The sequence below is a fragment of the Callospermophilus lateralis genome, unplaced genomic scaffold (genome assembly GCF_048772815.1).
Source record: "Callospermophilus lateralis isolate mCalLat2 unplaced genomic scaffold, mCalLat2.hap1 Scaffold_73, whole genome shotgun sequence".
NCBI lineage: Eukaryota > Metazoa > Chordata > Mammalia > Rodentia > Sciuridae > Callospermophilus > Callospermophilus lateralis.
The window spans coordinates 3833676-3855504 of record NW_027515346.1 but is presented as its reverse complement, the minus strand read 5'-3'; the positions used below and the strand labels follow the sequence as shown (position 1 = coordinate 3855504).

Genomic DNA, 21829 nt, shown 5'->3' with positions numbered 1-21829 from the left:
TCAGGCCCTTAAATTCCCTCTGTGGTTCTGATATGCAGTTCCACATCCTTAGAGCTCACCCTGTCCTTTTCACCTTGGCTTTATAATTCAGAACATATCAAAAGTCTTTTTTTTTGTATTACTGACATACATGACAATAGTGGAATGCATTACAATCATAATTATCCATTCACAGAACAATTTTTCATAACTCTGTATATGTTCACGCCAAATTATGCCATTATACAGGAGCTCTCATTATTTGTTTTTGCATTACAATTCTTAATACACCTTTATACCACAATTTATCATATCTCTGTTTGTATATAAGGTATGTTGACAACAAATTCACATCTTCATACATGTGTTTTGTATAATGATGAGAATCTCCTTCCACCATCCATGCTCAAGTGTCTTTTTAAAGGAAAGTCTTTGTCACCTGTCCTCTAATTCTACATCCCCATAGTTCATTGTTTTTTAGCTTTTGAAATTTAATGGGTTCTCTTTAATTATAGATGTTTTTTGTGTGTGTGTGTGTGTGTGTACTTGCCTGAACTCTTCTTTTTTACCCTCTGATTCGTGTCTTCATGAAAAGTAATTTTTCTGTTAGTTTGCCAAGGTGTTGGGGGAAGGGGGAGAGAGAAAGTGAGATTTAAAGGTAGAACATAGATTCTCTCCTTAGCTAAAATGATAAACATAAACGAAAAGTGAAGCAGTTCAGTATGTTCCATAATACCACATAATCACATCATTTTCAAGACTGGTTTGCTTCTCCATTGTCAAAAGTTAAAAATAGAAGTAAAGAAATTTTTCATGCAAGTTAAATAGTCAATAAAGACTTTATAATGGACTATTGCAATAGAGTGGAGAGTCTGAATTCAACTCTGTTGAAACAAAAGATAAGAGATAATTTAATTGTTGTGGTAAGCTAGTGTTAAAGTAGGAAGTGGGAAAGTTGATCAAGATCACCTGATGATTTTATCACCAAGAAGTTATTTTCTGAGTTAGGTTCCCATTGTCTCTTAGAAAATGGGAGTCAGGGGCACTATTTTTCTTGCTGACTTCTTTTCAAAGAATTGGCACATGGGTTTTTCAGAAATATATCCCTGGGTTGTAAAACTTTAAAGAGGCAGAGAAAATAAATAAATTACAATTCAATGAAAAAGAAAATAAATATTTATAATTCCAAGTTTTCTAAAGTAAATGCAGTAAAAGAATTTATAGGCAGTAAGAAAATCATCTGTAGTTGATAATTTTAGTCAAGTTGATGAGAATGAGAGGCCCTCTCATTCACCATCTAGTATATTATATTTACTGTAGTGCTATGTAATTTATCATTTAAACAGAATCTGATACAATGTTCTTCTATGGTTGGTTAACTGATCAACCAAATTATTTCACTAAAAACTTGATTTTTTTTCCCCTCAAGTCCTACTCCGCTATTGCCTCCATGTGTGCCAAGTTCTCATATTCACAAAATTGGTACCAAATTTTCAGTTTTTTCTAAAAAACTAATATATTCATGTAATATATGTATTATGGTAAAGTGCTAGCAATTTATATCAGCTGAGGTTAAACATATATATCCTCAGTTTACATATTCTTTCACATTCTACATTCTCAGAATCTGCGTGTGTTTGTGTGTGTGTGTGTGTGTGTGTATCAGAGAAATTTTTTCTACCAAACAACTGTTAAGAGCTGGAGTTTTTATTGTGATATTTGATTTTAGTTAGTAATGTTCAATAATTGGATTAGGATAATTCAGAGAATGAGTTCTGAAAAGAGCATATTAAAATAAATCATCTTTCTAAATTTATCAGTTTTTTTCAAATATATACATAATAAAAATCCAGTTTCTACATTTAGTGTGACAGAGAAGCCATTAGGAATAACTCAGTTCTGTTCTCCTCCCCCCAAATACACTTTTCTTGCCATATTAAATATGAAAAAACTACTACTCTGTGCAATTGTTTGTTTTTTCCAAATGTTACATTTAGAAAAGTCTTCTGTGATTATAATTGAAATTGCGTTGAACTTAAAATGATTATTGGAGGAGGAGGAGAATGAACACGCTAAAATCTCTGAATTTCCTCCCAGAACACTTAGAAAAAAATCATTTCATTCTGTAAGGGCTCTAATTGATATCATTCTTCAAAAAATTCATCCATGTATTGAGTTTATTTAGAAGCATCTTGCATTTTATTATTATTGCAAATAAGATCATTTATTTTTATTAAAAACAAGCAATACTTGGTTTTTATTTATCTCTACCTTTATTATTATAATGTTTGTTTATTTCATTTTTAAAATTTTACTGCTATTAAGGTTGAAGGGATCTTATGTTAATTTTACATCTAATAATTTTCAGAGCTCAGTAATTAATTCTAATATTTTTCTACTGATTTTCTTTTACTTTTTTTTTTGAAGTCTTTTTCAAAGACTGATAGTGTTGCTTCCATGTTTAATGTTTATATATTTTTGTACTTTTATTACTGCTTTGGCTTTTTCCAATCATTGTTGAATTGATTTGGTGATTATTAATTTTTTTTTCTGTTTTGTTCCTGGTATTGAAATAGAAGTGTTGAATATGATGTTTGCAAAAAAAAAAAAAAAAACAATTAAAGGTATTCTTAACAAGTTGAAGCAGTTTCTTTTTTGTTTGCTATTTTATCTCGAATCAGAATTAAGTTTATATGCTTCTCTTATTAATTTCTTGATTGAATTGTAAAGTGCATATAATCCCAGTCCTGTAATTATCACTTAGATCATAGAAAATTTACTGTATCCACAAAAGAAACCACTCACTTTGTTCTCCCCTCCCTTTCACACAATAATGCTGACTGCTGTCACCTTCTAAAACATATGTCAGTACTGCCTGTTTCTTAACTTTATATAAGTGGGAATACTTCAGAAGTCATCTTCTTCTTTAAGAATATTTTATTCAGATATTCATTATAATATATACATTGTATTGAGTAGTAGTAGTTATTTCAATAATTGTGGTCCCTGATAGTTTTCAGTGGTTTGAATGTTATGCATGTATCCATTCCAGTGATGATGAATATTGTTGTTTTTCTCCAGTTTTTATATCATGAATTGTACTTCTCTGCATTCCTGTGTATTTTTTATTGTAGAGAATACATGTGAAAATATAATGAATATGTATCTAAGAATAGAATTGTTGAAGAAAACATATGTACATATTCAACTTCCTTGGATATTACCAAATAGCGTTCCAAAGTGTTTGTCCCAAATTAAATCAGCTCTATGTGAGTAAAGATAGATTTATATTTTCAAAAAAAATCAGTATCTATATTTTTGTCTGTCGTTTTAGACATTCCAATAAACCTCCTGTGGTGGTCTTTTTGGGGGGGCATGGGGGAAACCAAGGATTGAACCCAAGGATGCTTAACCACTGAGGTGCTTAACCACTGAGCAACATCCCCAAACTTTCTTTTGTAATTTATTTAGAGACAGGATCTCACTGAATTGCTTATGAACTCTCTAAGTTGCTGAGGCTGGCTTTGAACTCTTGATGCCCCTGCTTCAGTGTCCCAAGCCACTGGGATTACTGGTGCACTACCGCACTCGGCTGCCTGTGATGGTCTTTAATTGTGGTTTTAATTTATGCTTCTATGATGACTGAGGACTATTGGCAAATTGCACATCATCACTTGTAAAGTTGCTCTTTCAGATTTTACTCATAGTTTTAATGAGTCTCTGAAACTTTTTATTTTTTATTTTTTGTAGAACATTGTATATTTTATGTGAATTACTTTGATGGATATATGTACTACAAAATACCTTCATCTACTACGCTTTGACTTTATTTTTTAAATGGCACTTTAGAAAATGAATATGATATTTATATAGCATAATTTTCTATATGTCTCCTGTTTTAGTGCCTTTCCAATTCTGTTTAACACATTTCTATCTACCCCAATTTTGGAGATATTCTTCTCTCTTGTATGAAAAAAAATCATCTACCTTTGACATTTAGTTTCAGGTTTATAGTTCCTCCAGTATTGATTTTTGTCTATGGAACTCTATTAGTTTACTGTGACTTTAGTAACAAATTGTCATAAAGTAAATGGCTTAAAACAACACAAATTTATTATTTTACAAGTTCTATAGTTCAGAAATCTAACACAGATCTCACTGGATTAAAAGCAGCACGTCAACATCACTTGATTATTTTCTGGTTTCACTGATGGGAATCTATTTCCTTGTCTTTTCCAGAAACTAGAATCTATCTTCATTTATTGGTTCTTGACAACTTCCATCTTCAACAAAGGCAACCCATGTCTTTGTATTAATCACTCTCTGTCCTTCCATTTTTACAAACCCTTAGGATTACATTGGGCCCAACCAGATCACACAGTATGTCTCCATTTTAAACAAACTGAATTTAATCAGCAACTTTAATTTTCCTTTTTTAATGTAAGGTAAGGCATTCTGGGGTTTAGGAAGTAGGACACTGGCATCATTGAACATTGATTTTCTGCCTACCATAGATATGAAAGAAAATTTAAATTTCATGTCTATTATTAAATTCCATCAAATATCACTTAATAAAGATCCACTACTTATGTCAAAAAATCACATATTTCAGTCTTCTTCTGAACCTTCTTTTTGGTTCCTACTGTCTTTTCCTGTGTTGACAACATTTTACTTTAATTTCATTTCAATGATTTTTATATCTAGTAATCCTGTAGATGAGTTATTTTTCTTCAAGATTGCTTGGGTTACTCTTGATTCTTTAAATTATTAGAAATATTTTAGAATGATATTTCCCATTTCCAAATGGCCAGGATTTTTATGTCAGTTGCTTTATATACCAAGGAAATATGCCCTTTGTATAATGCTTATATATTTATACCTTCTTACCAAATTGTCAAAAATATTTTTAATTTTCTAGAGACCTGCAAGTTTTTGTTGATTTACTCATATTTGTTTGATGTTTTGTGATTCCACATTAATTTTATTTTGTGTTCTAATTTTTATTTATTCTTTGTTGCTGATACATAAAAGGTAATTAGTTTTCTCCATTGATCCTTACTCAACGACCTGGCTATATTGAAATACATCAATTCATAGTTGGCCAATGTACAGCCAAAAATTCTGTTCTATTTTTAAGAACTTTTCAACTAAACTTTGTAGGCTTTTACCTTGGGAAGAATGGTAACTGAGCATGTGAAAATACAATCAATTCTCAAATACTCAATGTGAAAATTCTCCCCTATCAGTTTCCTCATGCTCAGATAAATCCTGGGTTTTCAACATTAAATAAAAGCCCAGAGTAAACAAATATACCCCGGAGAACAGTTACTTCAGAAGATCAGTTGATATCTGTAATATATCTTTCTCCACAATCTTAGCTCTTTGTATTTCAGTTTAGTAATTTACTAGCTCTCTAAGTTCTTAAATAGAAGATTTTTGTATGCTATCAGATGTTTATAATTTTACCTGGTCTGTTCTTTACCTATATGGAAGTGATTATTGGATATTAGATTTTATCAGTTGTTTATGCAACTATGTTGAAAAAATATACTTAGTCTTCCTAAATTAAAATTCTAATATTAAGTTAGAATTTTCCCTGATTAACACATTTGGTTAATATACAGTAAAATTTACCTTCATGGTTTACTTTCTTCTGTATTTATTTGTTTGACTTTGTTTCAAATATGAAATAGATCTATTAATTCAATTGTAATTACCATTTAGAAACAGCCCCCAAAATATCAAAATACTGAATGGATAGTGAATGTTATATCTCAAGTTCAGTTTGAATATCAAATGTAATCATATATGGAAAATTCTCTTTTATTGTTATAGGTATCTTAAAGTAAAAGAATAAAATAAAGATTGCTAAGACAAAACAAGAAAGTGAGAAGCACTGTAATTGATTGACACCCCAAAACTTTAGCCTGAACAGCAGTAAATCTATATGTAATGCTTGCAGGATTCTTTGGAAATAAGACTTTTAAACCAAAAATCCTCTTGTAAATGTGTTTTCTCTGAATGCTTTCTTTGTTCTATCAAATAAAATTCCCCATAATATAGGAATGCTTGCTGCCTAATCCCAAACTAACAATTGCATGATCAGAGAGGGAAGAAGCTTTCCTCTGCCAGTGCCTATAAAAAAAAATAAAATATAGTGATAGGGAGGATGCTTATTGCAGCAGCCCTATTATCTGAAGAAGAACAAAATTTGTTTGTAGAGGGCACGGATGTTGTTCATGGTTCAATTCTTGACTACCATGCACTAGGTGCTGGGGTTGAGCTCCAGCAGCACAAAACAGACAAAGAAAACAAAAGAACAACAAAAAATATATTGTAGAAAACCAAACAACAACAAAAACAAAAACCACCACCACCAACAACAACAAAATCCCCAAAACCAATACTTAATGTCTGCCACATACCAAATATTCAGTATATATTAGATTATATTATTTTTGCCCACAGTTAGGTATGGGATCAATGCCATAATGCATATTGTCAACATCGTCTGGCATCCGAAGATGTAAATTTTTATCCCAGGTTCCAGTGTAGATTTCTAGTTAATCGATTTGTTCCTCCAAGTCTCAAAGTCTTTTTTTAGGACATTCATGAGGATGCCACACTAGCTCTGTGTATTTTTGCCTTGAAAAAATTAGATAAAATTTTGGTTCTAGAGTCTATTATAACATGTGGCCTATGATAGATAATCAATAAATGCCAGTTCCTTTCCCTCTCCTCCATGTAAGGTTGTTGTTTTCAGCCCAATTCTGGTAATAGCTGTGAGACCATAGAGAATCATTGACCCTCTCTCTGTCGAAGCACCCTGCCCATTACTTTGATAAGTAATGCCTAATTATTTCCTAATAAAAATACTGTTTAGAGGAGCAAAGAAAAACACAAGATGATAATGCTCTGAGGAGAATCTACACTTAATATTTCAACATAAGGAATTATTAAGATAGATAAAAAAGTTTCACTATTTCACTTACAAAAATTAATGACTCTGTCACTGCCTGTAAATGAAAAACCATAAAACAGATGATGTCAAATGACATGATAGCACCTGGTTATACCTTCAGTTAATAACAAACTGCAATGTTATTGTACAATTATTTATGCTTCCTAAGTGAATGTTTATCATGATTAAAATGGCAAGGTAAAGAATAAAAATGCCTTGAAATCAGTATATCTTAGAGAAAATCAGCAGATATTTTCTGTGCTGGACTCAGGAAAATCTGTCTCCTAAAAATGAAGTGTGTTTGCTGTTTTTTGAATATAGTTAAGCTCTTCACTCGTTTCAAAAACCTATTCACATGGCAAATTCTTAACATTTTTGTTTTCATAATTTTTTATATGAAAACTTACAGAACTTTAGTAATTATTCCAAAACAAGCCCCCCTCCACTTTCATAATCAGTGTGTCTGTCACAATGAAAGAAGTTCTAGATATGGAACAGTAATAGGGATTGAAAGAGTAGTTAGGTTTGCCAGGGGGGAGGAGAACTTTCTGCCAGATTGAAGATGCAATTATAATCATAGGAACTAGTATTTCCAATCTCTATGAGATTCTTAAAGTAAAATATTCAAGATCACTTGTCATAATGAAGTGTTATTAAATAACACTGTCAGAGAACATTTGGGAGAATTTTCTAGGAGGTGAAAAGGTGTTAAAGAAATTACTCGATGAGTGATGAGATTTTTGAAAGAAATTGATATTTGGTACAGGAAATTATATGGCCTGATTTGGCCAACCCTGGTGGAAAAATAAGTTTTCAAATACATTGCATGATTTGAGTTTATGAACATTCCTTCAGTCAGTCATTACTGCTCACTGATCCAAGGACCCCATCCCACCTGCTGTATGCACCTGGAGTTCCACATGTTGATTAATCCTGATCCTCTTCCTCCTCCTCCCCATCCCTTGGGGGACACTGCTCCTGAAAATACTGAAAAACCAGGACAATGTATGAAATGAACAGAACAAATTCCTATTCATTTCCTAGTTTCAAAAGCCCATTTAATAAAGCACTTTCAAATGGAGAATATATTAAACTGATTAAAAAAAAAAACCCAGCTACCATGCTTGATCTTATTTATACTATAAGAATTTTTACCGGCCTCTTCTTTCTGAGAGTAAACAAATGAGAAAAAAGTTTGTCCACACCTGGCCACAAGTTTATTCTTTGTACTTCTTTGCATTTTTGAAAAGTTTTTATTTAGTCTTTTTGTGGTTTTTAGTACTTCTAATATATATTAGAGTATATATAGTATATTATATATACTAAATTATATATATAATTTATTGGTTCTATGAATGGAACTCAGTCCTTCACACCTGTGAGGCAAGTGCTCTTCCACTGAGCTATATTCCCAGTTCTTAACGGAATTGTTTTTTTTTTCTTTTTTTAATTAAAACTTTTATTTCGAGAGAAATACAAATTTAGAAATAGTTAAAATAAATAATACAGACAGATCCGATTATTTTCTAGTTTTTCCCTAAGGTAATTTTGTGAAAACTGTACAGCAACATGAAAACTATTGGCATCGATACAGTGAAGATTCAGAACATTTCTTTCACCAGAACAGTCCCTCATGTTGCCCTATGGTAGCCTCCCCCACTTTCTTCACACTCCTACTCCCTGTTTAACCCCTGACAAGAACTAATCTGTTCTCCATATCTATTTTGTCATGTTAAGAAAATCATGCAAATGAAATTATACAATATGCAAACTTTTGGAATTTGCTTTTTGCACTCAGCATAATACTTTGCAGATGTGTCCAAGTATTTTATATGTTTCTTTTTGTCAGTGAGTTAGTATGCCATGGTATAAAGCTACCAGTTGGGCTTTTAGGAATAAAAAGCTCCTGTAAGCATTTGAGCACATATTTTTCTGTGAACATACGTCTTCATTTATCTGCAGTAAATGTTTAGGAGTGCAGTGTTGGGATCAGATCGGTAGCTTTTTAGCAAACTATGTATTTTCCAGAGTAGTTATGTTAGTTCATATTCACATCAGTAATGTGTAAGTGACCTAGCTTCTCTCTGTCCTGCTAGGGTTAGAGTTCTGTGATTTCTTTCTTTCTTCTTCTTCTTTTTTTTTTTCTATTTTAGCAATTCTGAGAGTCATGTTGTGACATCTCATTATATTTTCATTTATCTTTTCCTAATATTTAATGATGTTAAATATTCCATGTATTTAATTGATATCTGTATGAAGGAGCCACATCCCCCAGCCCTATTTTATATTCTATTTAGAGACAAGGTCTCACTGAGTTGCTTAGAACCTGGCCATTGTTGAGGCTGGCTTTGAACTCACAATTCTCCTGTCTCAGCCTCCCAAGTTCTGGGATTACAGGCATGGGGCACTGCACTCCGCCTGGGGAATATACTTGGTAGCATCTCTCACTTTCACTTTGGTTTTTTATCTCCCTCCCCTTTTTTTTCTAATTCTCTTTTGTATCTTTGTATTGACAATCAAAGACCAGTAGAACTATAGTTACAGTACTAGGAGAATACTTGTATCTTTTCACCACAGCTCCGATTCCCATGATTCACAAAATACTCACATAATATTTATAAAATCCAGTTCACATTTGGGAGTGGCTAGCTGGTAACAATATATCAAAAAGATCTATTACTTGGAAGCAGCTGAAGATTGATGTTCCTCCAGTTTGACAATAAGTATCCATGGTCCATTTTAAGTGCAGTATCTAAAGTGCAGATACTTTAGAGCTATGAAATATTTACAAAGGAATACCTCTAAATTACAATTTTAAATAGCTGCATCAAGTATGTTTCAAAAGACCTTCTGACTTTTAGAGTTAGTTTATCATTATTTGCTTCATTCAAAGGCATAACTTAAAGGTCCCTATTGGAAGTTGCAGAAGTTGTGCTTATTCCTGTAAAGATGATGGCCGGATGGGTAATTGCTCTTCAGAGACAAGACTGGAGAAATAATAAATACCAAAATCCTGCAAGTCCTAGGTAAGATCAAAACCTAAAACATCTTTTGAAATAAGAAAATTAATTGATTACAGATGCTTTTAAAGCCTGTTTTAAAATGATCTTTTCATTGTTTCTCTTAGTTTCTCATCTCTCCTTACTACTTCCATCCACTTTAGTATCATACATGCAGTGATGATACCAAATCTGTCTAAAAAACTTCTAGATATTTAAAACTGAGAGGGAAAAAGAACATCACCAAAACTTGGTTCTCTATATTTGTTGGCTTTTTTAATGACTGTAAAGACAAGTGAAAAACAGAAGTGCCCATTTAGTTTATATCTGGAGAATCAAAGGATTTTAAAGAGGTTAAGTAATTTGTTCATAGGCACATTCAGGAAAAGAGGAAAGCCATTATATAAATTCAGATCCATTTACAAAATCTGTTTTGAAAGTGTGTTACCTGGGTGCCCTGACCCAGGAAACAAATTCGGGGTTCAGCAGGTGGAAGAGGACGGAAGACCCCCTTAGGAGAGTAGACACACTTTATTCAGAGGTGGTAACATCCTCCAGCTTCAGATTTAGCTCTCAACCAATTTCTATTTTAGCACTCATTTGCCCCCATTTTGTCCCCGTTAGCCCTCATCAACCCCAATTAGTCCTCCAGTCTTTTCCATAAGCCCGTTTTATATGCAGGACAAATAAAGAAGGCAACTGCAAATAGGTTACATAAGGAGGCAGTTGCTCACAAGTTAAGGCTTATGACCTTGAACATATCTGCTGAATTAGTGTTTCTGCCTTGATTAATCATAACAGCTGGTTCCCAGCCTTGGCTTCACACTAAATATATAACACAGCCTGCTGGAAATCTCACCAAGGGAGCCTAACTTTTGCCATTTGGGGCCTACCCTAACAGAGTGCTACGTTGTATCTTCCTAAGAGGATGAGAGTGATCTAAGTTCCCACCCTTTAGATCACTCCCATCCTCAACAGTTTTAGAAGAAATTGATTGGTGGTTTATATGTTTCAGTATTTCTGTTTAATCCCTAGCCTTTTTCTGGAGTTCTCTAATTTCCTTTTAGACAAAAATATATGTAAAGAACCCGCACAGGATAAGACATGCATTCATTTTATCTTAGATATTAACAAGGATAAAGAACTTAATTTCCAAATAAAATTTAAGTTGCTATATAATTTCAATAACTGAATCTCGTTATTCCTTCCTCATTCAATGTATATTTTTTATTCATTCATATTGAGTTTTAAAAGAGGTACACCTTACAAACCTTGCATTTTACATGGCTATACAAAATATGGTGATAAAATTGGTCAATTTGATCAGAATCTTAACATTACAGCTTTGGCCACCTTATTCCAGGAAAAAAATTTTAATAATGTGAGTGAGAGATTACTCTATTCAACTGAATACATATTTAATTTCAAATAATGTGGCTGTAGTTCAGAAAAAAAGAAAGTTGTGCTGTCTTCCACAAGAAAAAAAATACCATATAGTATATTAGGATGATAAGATATTATATTAAGTGTTATGAAAAAGTGTTTCGATCTTCCAATGAAATATATTTATTCGATGGGTAATGGAGAGGGAGGAGACAGGAAGTTTCCATAAAGGAGATATCTGAGGAGGGACTTGATGGATGGGTTGACTTAGTCTGTTTAGGGTGAAGTATCAAAACACCATATGTGGAATGGGTTTAACTATAGTCATTTATTTTCTCACAGTTATGAAGACTGGAAGTCCAAGATCAGGTGCCAGTATAGTTAGGACCTTGTATGGGATTTCTTCTGGGTTGCAGACTGTTGACTTCCAATGATTTCCTTTATGTGGTCTTTCACCTGTGCATGAAAAAATGCTATAGAAAGAAGGCCATGGAAAGAAAGCAAAATGTGTGAATCTCTTTAGTTCATGTATTGGAGATTTATCATAACAATACATATATTAGTAGAGAAATTTGTAATCTAGCAAATTTTGCAAGACTTCTGGAATTGTTGTATTGTTAGGATTCTTCATACTGGACAATTCATGATCTAAGGCTATGCCAAGAAGTCAAGATGTCTCCTAGCCTCGGGCACATCAAGAATTTGTTGATATTCATTATAGATTTCCACATTAAAATGACACAGGCATGCTAATAATGCATGTCTTCTTGCAGTTTTTTTTTTTCTTCAGTTCTCACTGAAGACTAATAATCCTCTCTCAGTACCTAAATATTGAATTCCAGAGTGAAAAAATGTCGGGGGATTATATTGTACTCCATCTACCTTACTTTCACTCCTGCCTTGCAGAACACCAGCAAGCAATATATCAGGATCGTTTTTGACCAAGACTAAAATAATTTGGAAAAATAATTACTTAAGCAAGATAGAACTATATCCCCTTCACTTTAAAGGAGTTTGGATGTTAACCAACCTATAAGATGTTCCAAGGATGCAGTATCCTTCTCAATATGACTTCATTTCTTAAGGTCACATCATAGATGTAGTACTTCAGTGATTAAAATTACTTCTCAGGCATTAAGGGGAGGGAGAGAGAGGAGAATAAAGGGAACCATCATAAGTAGAATAAGTTCCATGCATCTTTATCTTCTAACTAGTTAGAACCTAGTCGTGATGCCAAGACTCAAAAATAAATTTGATTACTTAGCAGGGTAGAAATATTCCCAATTAAAAAGAAAAAGAAGAAAGAATTATAATTTGAAAGCTAAATAGTAGTTTCTTGCCAAATTTTGTAATAGCTTGACCATCTTCCAGGTTAAATGCATATCATTGAGCTAGGCAACATGTCTATGTTGAGGAAAACATAGAAGGAAAAAGGAGGAGTTAGAGTAGAAAAAGGAGGAAGGGAAGAGGAGTAAGAGAGAACAAAATACAGCAGATTTTGAATATAGTAACCTCCGCAGTGCCAGGAAATTGATAAGATCAATTTTATTCTCATTAAGTTTTTACCAATGATGGACACAAGTGCTCATAACCCTGTTTCTGAAAAGCAAATAAAATTACTTACTGCAAACTAGGCTATGATAAATATTATAATAGTAATTTGGAGACTTTCCAATTATAGCCTATTTCCCAAAGGGGACAGATAGCCTGTTATAGTGTGGGTAGCACAGAATTGCTCTTTTGTTCCAGCCTTCAGCTTTTCCTGCACTCTCACCCTGAAATCATGCTTACTGAAAAATCCTACACTCTTTTGCAAATGGCAAATGATACTTTGTAGAAGGTTTTAGCCTCTTTACTTTCCAGTACCTACTTCTGCTTCACAATGATATGATGGGGGTCAGAGCCATGAGTCATCTCTTCCCTCAAATGAGCAAATAGGGAAAGAGAGTTTCTTACATGACAATTTAGGAGCTGTTTGCCCTTTCTTATCAAGGAGCTCCAGGCACAGAGGTCAATAGTCTAGTCAGACTAGAGTGGGTACATACCAAATTCACTTGGGCAACACTGAAATTTAGAAACATCATTTCCATAAGTGAGTTACATTGGTGGCTGACCAGAAAAAAAAGGAGCATTTGGAAGAAACTTCTGAATATCCTGGTGAATTTACATTCAGAGTTTTTAACTGGTGATTTATATTTATCTTAAATGTAACACTTTTTATGTTTCACACACTCCTAAACATACAATTGCACATACTCATTGCCCCTTCCAAACTGCCACTCTTGCCAAACATAAACTGCCCACTACTATTGGAGTACTTCCAGAGTTACCAAAAATGATGAGTCCTCTGTGTCCACTCTTAGTCATGTTAATCCTCCTCTGATTAAAGCTCTTCAGAAACTTACTATGTCTTAGCCATATACTCAAGGACTTAATGATAAAACAACTCACATTCTCAACAAAAGTGCATGGGAATTTATTTCTTCCTACTTTACTATGACTAGTGATCTCTTATCAGTTTTCCCACATTCCAATAGGTATGAAGTAATAACTTTTAGTGGTTATGATTTGTCTTTCCCTGGTGTTTCGTGATTTTTAGATAGTTTCATCTACTTATTGGCCATTTTTTTAAAACATTTCCTTTGGAAAATTTTCCATTCAGCAACTCTGTACATTTATAAATCTTTATTTTTCTTTTGAGTTTAGTGTTTTTCCTATGTATTTTGCATATATGGGTAGGAAATATATTCTCTTCTTTGCTCACATTTTATGGTTTGTTGACTATTTTCTTTGCCATGCAGAGAACTTTTAATATTTTTGATATAGTCCCCCTTGTTCACTTTTGCCTTTGTTGTCTGTGACTTTAAAGGGCATATTCAAATATCTATTGCCAAAACCAATGTCAAGGAATGTTTCTAAAAGTCCTAGTTTGAGGTATACATTTAATACCTTAGTTCTTTTTGAGTTAATGATGGTATAATATAGGACCAGGATCCAAGTTCATTCTTCTGCATCCATTTTCAACAGCATTATTCATTAAAGATATCCTTCAGTATTGTGGGGTTTTTTTGCCATATATGTCAAAGATTATTAGTTAATCTTTCTGTGGTTAATTTCTCAGTTTTCTGCAGTCTTCTGTTGATATAGATGTTGGTTTTTGCACCAGGAACACATTGTTTTGATTACTCAAGCTTTGTAATATAGTTTGAAATTAGGATAGGTAATGCTTTCCACCTTTTTTCTTCCTCAAAATTTCTTTAGCTATTTGAGCTCTGTTGGAACCTCATACAAATTTTTAGATCATATTTTCTGTTTATATAAAAATATCATTGCAATTTTTATAGGAATTGCATTACTTCTGTAGATTGTTTTGAGATGAATTTGGAACTATTCCTCCTTTTTGAGATAAGAAAAGTTTGAGAATGATTATCATTATTTCTTCTCTAAATGTTTGGTAGAAACTATCTCATCCTGAGCTTTCTTGTTGAGAGGATTTGAATTACCAATTCAATATCTTTATTCATTATCAATCTGTCCATACTTTTTATTTCTTCATGAGTCAGTCTTAATAAGAATTATATTTTGAGTAAATCATCCGTTTCTTTTGGGTTACCCAATTTGTTGGCATAAAATTGTTTCTAGTAGTCTCTTATGATCATCTGAGTTTATGTGGTATCAGTTTTAATTTCATTTTTTATTATTAATTTTATTTGAATTATTTCTCTCTCTCTCTCTCTCTCTCTCTCTCTCTCTCTCTCTCTCTCTCTCTTATTTTATTTTTATTTTTTGGTTAACCTGCATCACAGTTTGTCCATTTTAATTATCTTTTTTTAAAAAAAATAATTTTTAGATTCATTGAACTTTTCTATCATCTTTCTAGTTTCTGTTTTATTTATTTCTGCCCTAATTTGTGTTAATTTCTTCCTTCTGATAAACTTTAGATTAGTTTGTTCTTTTTCCTAGTTTCTTGAGGTATAAAATTAGTTTGTTTAATTTTGAGATCATTCTTTCTCCTTAATATTGGTATTGATGCTATTAGTTTCTCATTCTTTTAACTTATTTTGCTACATTCCAGAAAACTTGCCATGTCTTGCTTGCATTTTCTTTTGTCTCAAGGTATATTCTTTTAAATGTATTTCTTCTTGGACTATTGGTTGTTAATAACTCTTCTATTTAGTTTCCACATATTAGTGATTTTTATGAAATTCTTTCTGCTACTAATTTATAATTTGATACTATTGTGATCTGAAAAGATACTTTATAACATTTTAATTTTAAATTTGTTAAGAGTATTTTTGTGACCAAATTTCGGTGTGCACTTGAAAAAAAATGCCTTAACACTATTGGATGCAATCAATGTTTGGTATATTTGTGTTAAATTCTTTACATTTATAGTGTGCTACAATTCTGTGTTTCCTTATTGGTTTTCTGCCTGGAAAATAACTGTTGAATATTCTCAAATATCCCTGACTCATATTTAATTTTTCTGACGCACTTACCAAGGGCCAAATGCAGGTGGCCTAACCTTCAACATTCATTCTTGCTCATACATGACTAACAAAGATTATTTTTTCTATATTTTTTAAAATTTAGAATAACTACTGTAAATAATATTATTCTCTCAGGCTCTAACGTTGCAATTACCAATAACTAAGAGGATTTAAGTGTGGATAGCAGAATATTCTAATATGTAAATCGAGTCCTTCTGAAGGTGTGAGCAGACTTAAGAGGAGTCATAGAAACAAAAAAGAAAAGAGAGAAATTAATTTATTCAACACTTTTTTAAAAGTTCATCCTCTTTGCCAAGCTTTTGAGAGTCCATAATTCAATAGATGTTCAAAGTCTGCACTATATACAAATAATCCTACTGGTAATTACAAACACTCTGGGCTAGCAATCAAAGGTATTGTTTTTAGGTTAAATTCTGCTGTTGAATAACAATGTGACGTTGAGCAAATCAACTGTCCACTTAGGGACCCTCTTATCTCATCTCTAAAATAAGAATGTGGAACTGAATAAAATTCTTAAGTTTTTTCTTTATCTAAAATTCAGTGATACTAGCTCCTTTATGTGACATTTTGTTATTCATTTGCAAAGCAAGAAGGTTTGCAGTGGTGGCTTACTTCAGTGATGGCAAAAATATGTTTTCAAATATATTGAGTGCTATATAAATGCAAAGCAGTTGCAGGTGGTTTTAGATAATGTTTAATTCTTTGCTGTTAGCTTTCATAAAACCACTACAACATTTCAGCATCAGTTATATTTTCTGATATATATATATATATATATATATATATATATATATATATATATATATTTAAAAATAAAAGAATCTGGCTCATAAACATGTTCTTGTTTTTCCCCAAAAACCAGATTCAAAGTATTTGTTTATCCTGGAAAAAATACTGAAAAAAATGAAAATTGAAATAGGCTAATTGTTCAAATGAATTTATTATAATTTTCTTTTACTTTTTCTTCTTTCAGCTGCCTTAATGAAATCTTGTGGTAACATAAAACAACATTTGGACTTTTATACAATAGACTTCCATACTGTCCAAGCATATTTTATCTATTGGTCTTAAACAAGTTTCCACCTTTCTCCTTCTGTGCCTACATTCTTGGTACCAGTTGATTAATATGATCAGAAACCTGAACTCTCCTTGCAGGGAATGGTAAAATAGACTAAAAATTTATTTGAAAGCCCAATATTACATGTTATGGTGTCTTTTGCACATGTTTTGGTATAAGAATATCTGTTTTTTACTGAAACTCTAAGAAAAGATTTCTGTGATAAGACAGTTTCCTAACATGCCTGAATCACAAAAATCTTACTGGAAAAAAATACTTATAAAATTCAACTACCTCTTTTGTTTTCTGTGATGTTAAAAAATGGTAAGTATCTAGATCAATTGCTATATCATATGTGATTAATACAAAGGGAAGTAACTTCCTAGCTCTATAATTCCAAAGGCCCTTGCAATGTTTCACATTTTTATTATCATTAATAAAAATAGTTAAATATTAATTAAATATTATTATTTTTTTCATATAATTTTTATGCTTCTACTAAGTTTCCAGGAACTAAATATGTTTTGTTTATTGTCATAGCATATGGAACAGTATACAGGACACAGTAGGTTTTAATCTACTAAATGAAAGGGTGGTATATACTTGTGTTAGAGTTAAAGATGTTAAAGATGTTAACAAACATATTGTATAAAATATTTAGAAGTTAGATTTTATGATGACATATGTACATAAAGACAAAAAGTAATGATCAAAAAAGGCAATGTGAATTCCTCCACTATCAATGTTCCATTAGCAATACCATCGTAATTATAGGCTAGTTTCAGAGTTGTTATGTGAAGAAGAATCAAACTAAGTTTAAGAAAGCAGAGCAAGGTTATTTTCTTGTATTCCTCTGTCTCTGCTGATACATAAATTCATTGTATTATTGAGTTTCAGAGCTAGCAGACACCATGAAATCCTCACATTATTATCAGTTTCATCAATATTATTGACCATTCATGCACTGCTGAAGCATTTACATCTAGTGAAAAGAAGCTAGTCAGAGAAAGTCTGTTTCTTTTTTATTTGTCCTTAAGGTTTCACCACTCTTCAAGTTATATTGAAATGATTTTTTACTCTGTATTCATCATATGTTCATGTTTGGGTTTAGACGTCTTTCTATATGTTTAGGATAAGGGCATAAAACAAACTGTCTCTTTAAGAATCTCATGGTCCAGCCAAGTGCAGTGGTACATGCCTCTAATCCCAAAGACTCAGGAAGCTGAGACAGGAGGATCACAATTTCAAAACTAGCTTCAGCAATTTAGGGAAGTTCTAAGCAACTTAGAGATACCCAGTTTCAAAGTAAAACATAAAATGGGCTGGGATGTAGCTCAGTGATTAAGCAACCCTGGGTTCAATTCCTGGTACAAAATGAAAGAAAGAAAGAAAAAAAACTTGAATATTCAGGGAGTTATGACAAGAAATTATATTGTCTTTGGATAAAACTAACCATTTGAAATGTTAGGCAGTGAAATAAATAAAACCTAATACATTCAAATCACTATTACTAAATAGATACCTTCTTTCTGTTCCCCTTAAACACACACACAAAATGCATTAAACAAAACAACAACAACAAAAAAAATAGAAGAAGCAGCTCATGGTCCAAAGAAGTAGTCAAACAAGTAACCCAGAAACTATTATACCATCTAATGTAAATAAGAATAAATATTTAAAAAAATAGGAAAGTAAGAATAAATGGTGAGGTGAATAGCAATGTAAAGAATACATAATTTTAATTATAAAGTATATGTGAGATTTAATTAGATATAAGATGAAGCGAGTGTAATAAGTCAGAAAAACATGAATGTGTAAAGGCAGAAAGTTAAGAGTAATCCCTATGTAGTTCTATAGTTATAGGGAACAGTTCATGCTGGGACAATATGTGTCCAGAGTCTTGAAAAAGTGAATAAGATGAATAACTTAAAGCATGTACTGCATATTCCAGAGTGAATTCCAATTTTATATTTCAGGACCTGAGAAAAGACAGGGCAGTGATATGATAAAGCAGTAGAGGAGATGGAATGCAGAAGAAGGCAAGTTGCTAACCTATATCCCCAGGAGAACAAGAAGATGATGCAGAAATTAAAATCAGGGGTTCAATAACTTTTGGACGTAAACATAAAAATTTTATCTGGGTGCAATGGTGTGTATCTCTGATTGGGCTACTCAGGAGGATGAGGCAGGAAAAATAAACTGCTTGAGCTCAGTGTTTCAGATCAGCCTGGACCACATAGTGAGAGGTTGTTTGAAGGATAAAAACAAAAAGAAGAAGAAGAACTGTATCTTGGAAGGAGACCATGAAACATGATGGAAGTATGAGATACAACCAAGATATACCTTCCAGAAGATGTACCATTCTAACTCTGAGAGGGCTGATGACCCTCAGTTGTTAGTCCCCTTGGAATTGCCTCTAGTTTTTGAAATAAGTTACCTGAAACATGATAAAGGTCTCTATTCTAGGTATATTCCATCTAATGACTGATTGGTGTGCATATTTGAAAAATATTGAATGTCCTTAACTAAAAAAAAATTTAAAAGTTTTTTACAGATCATACTATTTTCAGAAGTCCCCAAAGGATCCCACCAAATTGCATTACATCTCTATGTCACCTCTGCTTAAACCTTGCTCACTTTGTCGCTTATTCTTTCACCGGTGTTAATTCTGAACACACTCTTTAATCAATCTCTTGCATGTTAACTTTCTTCTCACACAATATATTTGGTGGTCATTTTGTTGTAGTAGCTTTGCATGTATCTCTTTTAATCACAGTATGTAAGTTTAGAAATCTTAAGCCCAGAAGAATAATAAAGCATTATTCCAGAGAATAATGCGGACATAAGGCAAGAAGTAGAGTTCATTAATAAATGTCACTAAATATCTAAAATGAGACCAGGTTCTATCTTATCACTCTGTTGTGTTAGTACCCATTTGGTTTTCTTAAGTCTTCCAATAGCCAAAGTTACCTAATCAAATGTCTATATATTGTAGTCTGGTATTCTTTCCTCAAATGTTCTTTACAGTGTTATTATACTTAATAGAGAAAATGCTAGATGAATAGATTAACGAGAAACTAATGAGTACTGATTAGACTAATGAGTAGTCTGCTTCATTTGTTTTTGGTAGTATATTCCAATATAAATATAATTTATTTTTACATGTGACTTGTATGTAAGTGATTTAAGATAAATTAGAGTAATACTTAAATTTAGTATAATAGCTCATGTACTGCTTTGAATAGCAAAATAACTTAATTTGCTTGAGGATTCAGGGAGCAGTTCCCATTTGCTTCTGAAATCACCCCAATTATCTGTCCAATTTCATGTGTGCAGTTTTTAACTTTACTGGAAAGAGATAGCTGACCGATATCAGCAGGATTCCTGTTCTTACCTTGAGAAGATCTAGTATTGTGAGAAGCTAAGTGGTATTTTCAAGTTTCCATTAAACAGAAGTCACTTGTAAATGTGCAAATCTGTGATTCTAAAGATGAATTTATCCTAACCCCTGATGACTTTATTTGGATTGAAACCAAATTTCCCTCTGTTCCTGCAGATTTGAGAACTCTCTTGGGCAGTTTTTCCATGAGAAACTGCTAACAACTTGCACAATACTCAATGTTGACTCTGTTACACTCCAGTGCAAACTTCAATTTGGTAAATATTGTGCTATGTATCCAAGGCTGCTAAACCTTTGCTAACTTTGAGATGTTAGGCTACATGTAATAAAATAGACTCATCTATAGCCCTCTTTATTATATATAGTCTAAATATTTCTTAGGTGACCTAGTTTAATTATTGAATCCACACAACTCTATAAAGTTTATACTATTATCATTCTTCTTTTACAGATGAAGTAACTGAATCAAAGAGAGGAGGTGAGTCATTTATTCAAGGTTACATATTTAATGTATTTCAGAGTCAGGGCTTGATAGCAGCAGGTATCTGATTATGGGCTTTTAAGTACAAACTCTGTTCTAAAACTATAAAATTGTCTAAAAGTAAGGACCTATAAAAGTAAGGACCTATATTATTAGATTTTACATTTATACATTTGTACTGTACAAAGGAGCTTAGTCAAGTCTGCCCTTTAAAACTTGTAGAAAAGGTCAAGCCTTGTCTTTACTGACCAAATGTAAAGTTCGGGACAATTAATATAATACCATTTATATAATAATTTGACTTTACTTTGTATCATCAGAGTGTTTTCACTGAGAATCTGCTTTATGTTGTTTTTCTTCCCCTAAATAACAGTGAAATAATTCATTTTATTTATGTGAAATCTTTCATCTAAGAATTTCCAAAAGCTTTACAAATGTTATCTCAATTAATTGTCTCATCATACCTCTATTATACAATCTGTTTCTGGAGTCGAAAGCACATAATTGAAGCTCAGAAGTATTAGGTGACTCATCCTAGGCTAATAGAGGCTGTAGACATTGTAAACAAACAAAAAAAAGACAAAAGATTCAATTTCTTTTCTTTTTTTTTGCCAGACTATTGTAAACTCAACAGAATACTTACACAATTATGGTTCTGAAATAAAAATTGTACCTTCATTTTGACAGAACCTAACGTAAAACATTAAATTCTAGATTGGTACCTTTCTTCTCCGTAAAGTAATGAAAGACAAATGCCTTACATTTGTGTAGTTGTTGATAATCCTTTGGTCACTTTTATTGCATCATTTGATCTCCTAGAAGTCGTACAAGGTCTTATAAATTACCATTCAGGTAAAAGCCCTGGAATGTGATTATCAGCATTATTGAGTATTTACTATGTGCAGACTATTTTAGAAGTCATATTTATTTTAATTCTTAAAAGAAAAAAGTCATTTTATGTATTAGAAATAATCATGATTTGATTGTAGAAGAAGTGTGACCCAAATAAGCAGTTTGCTACAGTTGCCAGTAGTTTGTATTTCCCAGTGCTGTCTATT

The 21829-nt window shown here is 32.3% G+C and overlaps 1 non-coding gene across 1 annotated transcript; it reads right to left on the bottom strand.

Moving 5' to 3' along the window:
* Positions 1 to 7902: 7902 nt before the first annotated feature.
* Positions 7903 to 8093, bottom strand: LOC143389421 (U2 spliceosomal RNA). The gene has a single exon (XR_013090137.1). It is a non-coding gene; the product is annotated as a U2 spliceosomal RNA (small nuclear RNA).
* Positions 8094 to 21829: the final 13736 nt, after the last annotated feature.